We start from the raw sequence: 9,877 nt of genomic DNA on the forward strand, positions 1-9,877 counted from the left end.
GCGACTTAGTTGCCCTGCAAGACCAGTGAGAGCCATTGTCCCTCTTTGACCCCACCCCCACCTACAACGTCACAACCCAGCGACTGAGTTGCCCTGTTCTAGTGAACACTTTAGGGCTCTGATCCTGCTATGGAACAGGCACGAACAACCCGAAAGATGGCACAAGAAGAACTCAAAGTCCCAGAGCCAATAACTCTAAGTGACTGAGAAATTGCCAGCCTCTCAGAAGCACAATTCAGGGCACTATTTATCAGGATGCTCACAGAACTGGTTGATTATAGTCACAAATTAGAGGAACAAAGTTACAAATTAGAGGAACGTGTGAGGGCTGGACTGATTGAAATCAAAGGAGATGCACAGGAAACCAATAGCGATGGAAAGGAAACGGGGACACAAATCAATGGAATGGACCAGAAGGAAGAACAAAACATCCCACCAGAAAGGAATGAAGAAATGAGAATTCAAAAAAATGAGGAGAGGCTTAGGAACCTCCAGGACATCTTTAAACGTTCCAACATCCAAATTATAGGGGTACCAGAAGGGGGAAAGAAACAGCCACGAGTGGAAAACATATTTGAACAAATAATAAAGGAGAACTTCCCCAGTCTGGCAAAGGAAATAGACTTCCAGGAAATCCAGGAAGCTCAGAGAGTGCCAAAGAAGTTGGACCCAAGGAGGAACACACCAAGGCACATCATAATTACATTAGCCAAAACCAAAATGAAGGAGAGAATCCTAGAAGCATCAAGGGATAAGGGGACAGTCACCTACAAAGGAGTACCCATCAGACTGTCAGTGGATTTCTCAAAAGAGACCTTATAGGCAAGAAGGGGCTGGAAAGAAGTATTCCAAGTCATGAAATCCAAAGACCTACAGCCAAGATTGCTTTATCCAACAAAACTTTCATTTAGAATGGAAGGACAGATAAAGTGCTTCTCAGATAAGGTCAAGTTCAAGGAGTTCATCATCACCAAGCCCTTATTATATGAAATGCTAAAGGGACTTATATAAGAAAAAGATGAACAGTGAAAGGACAGCAAATACACAGTTATTAACAACCACACCTAAAACAAAAGCAAACCAATAAGACAGCTAGATCAGGAGTGGAACCATAGAAGTGAAGAACACATGGAGGGTTAGAAACAGGGGGGTGGGAGGGGGAGAAGAGGGGAGAAGGCACAGAGAATAGCATAGATGGTAGGCAGAAAATAGATAGGGGGGAGGGCGAGAATAGTGGGGGAAATATAGAATCCAAAGAACTTGAGACACGTGGTTATAAACTAAGGGGGGGAGGGAGGGTGTGGGTGGAGGGGATTGAAGGGGGGGAATAGAACAACTGTAAATGGTATAATCAATAAAACATATTAAAAAAATATGATGGTCTTCTTACTCCCAGGTTACATAAACAATCCAGGACTGGAGGGTTGCAGAATTGAGTGTGTGGCAGTTATGAAGTTACTGCTTCTCTGCTCCAGAACCTACCCTTTTTTGCTCTACGTAGTGATTCTGGAGCTCAGGATGCAAATTATATTTCTCCTTCGCCACTTAAGTCAATGTCAGGAGCTGTCAGTGGGGTTTGTTAGGGGGATGGTGCCTGCCTGGAGGAGAAAGAAAGGGCTTTTCCTTTTCCCAGTTTTATTTCTCTGTGGCAGCAAGTGGATCATCACGACCTGGTCCCAGCGCAGTTCAGGAGAGCAGTGGTGGCTCACACTCTTGCATCGAGGGGTCTCCAACAAATTTCCTTCTCCATACAGTGATGGCAGCATGTTTCTGCAACAGCCATATCCTCTGCTGAGAGGCCTGAATCTCAGCTTTGCAGGGCCCACCTTTTCCTTTGCAAGTCTTTTTGTATACTCATTTTGTCCTCAGTCTGTGGGTGGTAGCTGCTACCTTTATTATGCCTTGCATTCTTTTCTACATTTTAAAAGTTAACCATCTTTTACCTAATTAAAAATTCTTTATAGTACGTTTTCCCTGTTGGAGTTACTGGGATACTTTCTGTGAGCCTGACTGCAGCCTAACTAATGGACTTCTAGTTCCTTCATCATTCTGAGCACAGCAGCCTACTCTTGACATATTTCTTTCACACTCTGTCCTGCTGTTTCCCTCTTCAATCCAACTTCCTTATAAGACCCACAGGATATAAAGCAAGTCAGTATGTCTCTGAATTCCAACTGTGGACAGAGTTCAATTACATTTCATCAAGGAATGTGTTATGTGTCACACAAATTGGTATAGCTGTGCAATATTTTATGTGTCATTAGACATTCCTTTATAGGTAAGGAGCCTCTGAAAAGTAAATAAGATGAAAATAACCAGTATGGGTTAGTAAAAAAGAGAATATTACATGAAGTTCTATAAACATTAGAAAGATAATAAAAGAATGTTATTAACAACTTTATGCCAACAAATTTGAAAAGCTAGATTAAATAGACAAACTACCAGAAAAAAATATTTGATGAAAAAATTTGGATCATTGCATAACTGTTAAAGAAAGTGAGTCAGTAGTACTGTAGGCCCTCTTCAACCAACAGTGGATCCAAAACAGTATGCATTGTTTAAAGATTTTATTCATTTATTTCTTTAATTATAGAGAGGGAGGGGGAGAAAGAGAGGGAGAGAAACATGGATGTGAGAAAGAAACATCAACAGGATGCCTCTCGCAAGTGCCCCAACTGGAAGCCCAGCCCACAACCCAGGCATGTTCTCTGACCAGGAATGGAACTGGTGATCCCTTGCTTTGTGGGACAACACCCAACCAACTAAACCACACCATTCAGGGCAACACGATGTATTTTCAAGCCATAGTTGGGAAATCCACAGATGTGGAGGGCCAACTATATGCATTGTTCTATGCCATTTTGCATAAGGGACTTATGCATCCACAGATTTTTATATCCAGGGTGTCCTAGAACCAACTACCTCAGATACCAAGGGACAACTGTGATTGTTTGGGAGGGGTCAAGAGTTATATGTGTATTTTCTACTGTAGGGGGGATTGGTGCCCCCATCCCCCATACTGATCAAGGGTCAACTGTTCAACTTCTTTTCACAAGAAAGTTCCAGATTTAAGTAGCTTCAATACTAGTACTTATGCACACTCAACAATAAATTATTTTAATTTTACCAGAATAATTACAGAGCATAGAAAAAAGGAGGATCACTCCCAACTCATTTTTGAGGCCAGCATTTTGAGGCTGAATCTATTGAGAAGATACCCATAAGGAAACAGCAGTCGATAAAGAAGAAATGCCCCAGAGCAGAGAGACTACAGAAGAGCAGTGTCCCAGGTATAGTTTCAGAGCTCCAGCATGACAAAACAGAGCAAAGAAGTGGGCTCTGGGGACCAAAGGGCAAAAACCTGACAATATACAGGCTCATAGCACCTAAGAACAAAATGCTAAATCAAGACCAATAATATGTAAATTGTATAATACTTCATGACCAAGAATTATCCCAGAAAGGCATGATTGTCTGTGACTATTAAAAACAAATTGTTGAAGTTCTTCTTCATAACAGATTAAGAAAAATGTATTTCAATCAATGCCAAAAAAGCATTTGATAAAAATCAAGATTAATTAATAATTTGAAAAACTCTTAACAAATGAAGAAGAGAAGGAAGTAACTTTAATTGATAAAGGACACTACAAAAAATCTACAGGAAACATACTTCATGGTGAAGTAGTGAACATTTTCCCTTTGGGAACAGAAACAAGTCAAGAAGAGCCATTATTGCCTCTGCTAATTCTGATATTCTCAGCCCAGTAAGCATACCAGAAGTTGTTTTTTAAAATGTGTATAATTCTTTGCTTCAAGTGGCATGCGTTTACTCCAGAGTTCCAATCTTATCTAGTCACTGTTGCCACCTACCGTCCAAACCTACAAGAAACAGACACCAACACTGAGTCCCCACAGTGAGAGGTACTATTCCTTAAGGAGAACAATGAACCAGCTTGTGGCCACTTGGTGTCCCATTCTACGTTTGAGAGAGCCAGTAATTTATTCTTATAAGAGAAAAATGAATTTATTTCAGTTATAGGTTTATCTCTCTTGCCCTCTGGACCTCAACAAGTATCACAGTCCTAAGGCTTACAGGATAGCATGGTATCCCAAATGAAATCATATATCACATCAAATCTGAGGACTCACTTCACAGCAAAGGAGATGCAAGAGTGAGCCCATAATCGTAGGATTCACTGGCTGTATCATATACCCTACCACACGGAAACTCTCTATCATGGATAACTCTCATGCAGAACAAAGCTGCAGTACCATCTTCCACATGCAGTATGTACATTGAATCAAACACCATTATATCACAGTGTCTTCAATAGGAAGAGCACATGGGTTCAAAAATGAAGGCATACAAGCATGAGTTGCCTCATTTCTCATTACTCCCCATGGTCCACTGGAAAATGTATGCTTATAAGACTGGCTAAGCCCTAAAAGAATAAAAGTCCAAATATGATGGCAAAATTAAATTATAGCAACAAAAATGTCCCCCAAATTAAATTAAATGTAAAAGGACAAAGAAAATAACATTTTTGTCCTTTTTACTGATTGCTGAGCTTCTCTGTTACACTGCATTAGTTAAACTGAAGAATATTTTCTTCCTTCAACCAAAAAAGAACCAACTAAGTTATATTTGTAATAGTCACTACTAATTTCCCAAAGATAAAGAAATTGAAATACATTATTTTTGAGCTAAGTTTTTCCTAACCTTCCATTTCCAAGCGAGCACCCTACACAGCCAGCCCAACACACTGAGGCACCCACTTATCTTTGAACCACACTCCTGAGTCTGCTGTAGTTATTCTGGTCTCTATCATATTTTTGTGTAGGAGTTGATCGGAGCAATACCATGATTAAGCCATCCCTACCTGCCTTATGGAAACAGAAAGCTGACGATATATACAGGGTAGGCCAAGAGTAGGTTTATCGCTGTTCAAATGGAAAATAATACAATAATTAATAAATATACAAGAATAAAGTCTGTATTTCATGTTCTTGCGAATGTAAACCTACTTTTGCCCCACGCTGTGTATGTGCACATTTAGGTGCATTAAATACGTGTGTGCATCCACATCGTATATGCATTTGTACATTCCTGTCCCTCCTCCTCCATGTGAGCACCCACTGGTGCTTGCAGGGCTCTTGCACACACTGCCGACTGCGTCCCTCGTGTAACTGCACTGGATTTTTTATTCCCCTATCTATGTCAGGCACTGAAATATCCCTGTTTACATAACATATTTGTGATGACCACTATCCCTTTTGTGGCTGCTGAGACTGAGGCTATGTAACGTACTGGCTTTGCAGCCACACACACCTAGGCCATGGGCTGGACCAATTTGCCCTGCCTCGATCGGATTGTTGCTCACCTATGAACCGGGGCTGATACCATCTATCTTTTAGAGCTGGTAGGGGTTGGCACTTACATGCTCAGTGGAGATTAAATGAGATATTTATAGAAGTGTGGCTTCTCCTCTGAGAACAAACTGCTCCCCAGGAAAAGTTCATAGGCTTTCCTCTAACGGCTCCATTAACACTTACCTCCCAATTAATGAATGTGAAACTGGTTATGGCAACAGATGCCTGTTGTGATTATTTAGTTCAATCTCATGAGACGAAAAAGATAGGATGTTTACCAAGAGTTTTCTCCCTCAGCCAAGCACATTATTGATTGCACGCACTTAGATTTAATGACTCGGATTTTTAAGCAGCATTGACGTTCCTCTCCCTGGAGAATACACCACCTCCCAGGGCGCTTAGAATTCCCTTTGCTAACTAGCCAGAGCAGAACATGTATTTCTCCACGTTTAACTAAATAAAAGTAAAATAAAATACTGTTCATTGAGCACCCATTTTATGTTAAGTTTATACTGGGGTTGGTGGAATTTCTTTATGCAATTTGTTATGTTGTTACAGATGTGACGCAAATAAATTCTAGGCCACAAACTGAAGTGCAAATAAGTCTTTATTTTCTCATGTCACTCAAGTTAATATCTTCCTTGAAAGCCCATGCTCTGCAAGTGAAAAAATATCGTATCAGGTGGTTTGAAGTTTTCTGATATTTCCCTCCTCCTGCCCTGGGGAATTAATTTTTCTGTCTAGGAGCCTGAAGAAGAGGAACTCTGTTCTCATTCCTGTGCTATCTCCCGAATATTTTGCCTGCTGGAGTTTTGTTGTTGCCTTCCTCAAGGTCACCAGCCTTTAAGGAGGCCAGAAATTATCCCTTTTACCCACTTTGTTTTCATCTTATTTCTCCCCAGAAAAGATAGGAAACAGAGAAAATGGAGGAAATAGCTAAACTGCAAAATCATTTACCCTGCCACTCATGTTCATTCTTCTGTCTTCATTGCATCAGTAAGGGTTTTTAGAGACAAGAACACTGGCAAATTTAAACATAAAGGCAATATATTAGATGATATGAGCTGCTCACTGGATCCCTGGGAAGGCTGGGAAAATCAGAGTTTGAATGTGGAAATACTAGGAATGACATCCAAAATTTCACAGCACAACTAGTTTGTCTCATGCAGATACTGCTGTCACTGGCACAGACACCACGGAGGCTGGACACCTGATACTATAGCCCCCGGAGGTTGATGTGGCTTCTCGTGCAGCCTCTCCTGCACCAGAATGATTTCTGGGCAGTCTCTGCCTCTTGCATTTACTAGCTCCCGAGACAAAGTGTGGGTGGGTGCCCGGAATCCAGCCTGGCTATGCCCTCACAACAGGAATGAAGGGGAAAGGGCTCCCACATAACTCCCAAAATGGCTAATCTGCTGCCCACAGTGCAGACGGCCCTATCTGCAGCACACCAACGTGTACAGCGCTGCCGGTCCCCTGGGCCCTGGGCCTCCCTTCCCTGCCAGAGCTGGTCAACAGTGGCTCACAATTTTCCTGTGGACACGAAGCCAACACTGCCACTGCCACCCCATCTCTTGCCATCATTGTCTCTGCACACCCCCACTTCTGAGGAGCATCTGGGTTTGGGCATTGTCTCAAGAATACCCAACAAGGGAGAAGACTCAGCATCTACGAAGCTCAGAGACACCCCTGCTTCTCCGAGAGATGCCCAAAGGGACCCTGCCACACTCCCGGAAGTAAAGGGCAGTGAAAGTCTCATGGAGCAGGTTTGGTCAATAAGCGACAGGAGGCGGGAAGAATCCAGCCCGTAAACTGCTGTTTTGTTCCTGAACAAACTGTGCCGAGGTTCAGAGACCCAGAGGGCTCTCTGGCAATGTTCTGCAGGGCCCAGCAACCCGCAGTGCGTTTTGAGGCCATGGCAGGCTTGACGACACTTCTGTATTTGCCTTCCCTCCTTTTCTGCCTCACTTCCCTCCTCCTCCACTCTCACTCCTGCTTCCCTGGGGTTTCCATCAAGTGCCAGCAGATAGGCTCCGTCTCAGACTCTGCATCCCAGGGAATGCTCCAAGATGCGCAGAAGAACAAGGGCATCAAAATAGTCCCAGCAGGTACCATCTTCACCAAAACTCTAAAAGTCACATGTACTTTATAGATTAGAAACTTGAGGCTCAGAGGGGTTAAATCATTTCTCAAAGACGACGCTGCCAGGTAGTGACAAAACCAGGATTTGAAATGAAGCCAGAATGACTGCAGCTGACATTTTTCTCACTGCAATGCATGCATTGCCTATGTTTGCCAGCCCCATGGGGGGGAAGTAACAGTGGAAAACATGGGCAGGGACATTTCTTCTAAATCAAAGCAAAGAAAAGTCTGTGGCACCCAAGAGGTTTCTTCACACCCTGGTCACCAGGGCCACAGATGAGTCTGTGTGCTTGTCTGACCTACTTTCCCAGACCTCTTCCCCAGAGTGGGAGGGCTGCTGGGCAGGCTTAGCTTTGAATAAGGAGCACTAGCAGGGAGTGAATAGGGCAAGACACTTAGCAGCTCTTTGAGAAAGGTTTAAGAAAAGGAAACAGGATTTAAGCACGGTGGAATAGCCTTCAGATTTGTGAGACAGTATCACGCAGGGATTTCCCACTCAGTGTTTGGAGGCAGACAGGCTGAGGTCCAAGTCCTGGCTCTGACCCTTACCAACCAAGGCAAACAGTTATGCCTCCATCTGCCCACCTACAAAGTGAGGATACTTGTGGTCTTACTTAGCACATAGTGAAGTAGTTAGTAAACATAGACGAAAGGAAAGACATTATTACTGTTATTAGACCTAAGGAAAAGCACTATGGCCAATCCAGCATCTTTTGACTACCTTTCCTATATTTTGGTAATACTCTCTCTGAGAGCTGCACCTTCAAAAGGTAAAATCCAGAGCCCTTGCAGGAGGAAGGCATTGCCTGTCATCAACACCTACGCAGGACTTCAGTCTGGAGGTGATTAACCTAAAGAAAGAGGCCTTGAGTGGGACGCGGTTTTGCTGACACCTGCTGACACAGGTGACAGCACCGGGGAAGGGCTCTCTCGGGGGTGTCCAAACCTGTGGTGTCTCTGCCCCACCCTGGGAGAAGAGTTGTCTTGGGCCACACATTAAATACATGGCAATCTGTAATAAAAAAATTAAGGTTTTAAGTAAGTTACTGTTTTGTGTTGGGCCATATTCCTAGCCATCCTGGGATGCATGCGGCCCTGGGGTCACGGTTTGGACGCCCCGTTAGACTCACTTTTGAGCAAGGTCAGGTTCCTGGCACCCAGGCAACATCGAAGAACAGCAACGGCAGGGAAGTGTTGTTACCGTCCTTGCTCTGGAGTGTGGTTCTGAGTGTCGATTCTGAAAGCTCAGCTTAAATTGCCCATTTTCTTCCCAAAAGAGCCAGAGTATGTTCTTTCTTTGCAACAGACAGTCCTTATGGAGACAAAGGAACTAACATGTATCACACCACATTCAAGATATCCTTATGTCATTAGCATTTTAATTTTACAGATGATGAAATTCGGGCCTTGAAAGGTTAAATGACAAAAAATCCTGATTTAAATTATGTCTTATTTGCTTCAAATCTGCCATCTTTTCCCTGACTCCACTTTCCAAGGGAGGAAAAGATTCATGCATGTGTGTACCTTTCAGAGCATCTGATGAGCCCAAGGCCTTATTGGCAATTGGTTCTTTGCTGGAGCGGCCGCTGAACAAGATAATCTTAGGACAGAAAAGTCCAATTCTGAGAAGTTGAAAAATGTGGGTTGGATTCATTTGTGAGCATGAAATGAGTTATCACAAAATAGTCATTCCCTGAAAGAGGACAAGAAGCATTTGCGATTTAGGGACTGAGCTGCTGGGGCATATCATTACCTGACAACTCCTAAAAACCTCGGGTGATTCGGTAAATAATATACACATGTGGGGACCGCAAAGGCTAAGAAATAACTTTCTTTGGATTGTCACAAAATCTCTTTCTGAATGTATTCCTTTAAACTCCAGAGAGCCAACCTCTCAAGCAACAAGACAACGTTAATATGTATTATGTATTTTGATGTGTCACAACATTTTTTTAAATCTTCAAAATTTGATGCAGGAGATACTTAGCTCCCTGTCTGCGTGCAGGAGAGCCAGAATGTGCTACAGTTCTCTGGGAGAGAGATTTAGCAAACCACCATCTATTTGGTGTAGTGAAGTATGGTTACTGCGTGATAAAATGCCAAATGTTCTGTTTAATGGACAATTGTATGGAGAAACCACGGTTGCTGTGTGGACGCTTTATGAGTATCTTTTACTAACAAAGAATGAGGGAGGAATGAGGAGAAACCACTTGTCCGCAGGTCTGAGCCCATAGAAACTAGCTGAGTTCTTCTTTTTCAGAGAAAATTCTTCCTCTATGAAATTGCCTCTAGGTGGCAAATTTAACCGATAAACACCCAGAACACATTGCCTCTAGCTGGAAAAATTCTGAAATTCTACTAAGGA

This window comes from Sturnira hondurensis, unplaced genomic scaffold (genome assembly GCF_014824575.4).
Source record: "Sturnira hondurensis isolate 20B ecotype Veracruz unplaced genomic scaffold, ASM1482457v3 Scaffold0006213, whole genome shotgun sequence".
Taxonomy (NCBI): Eukaryota; Metazoa; Chordata; class Mammalia; order Chiroptera; family Phyllostomidae; genus Sturnira; species Sturnira hondurensis.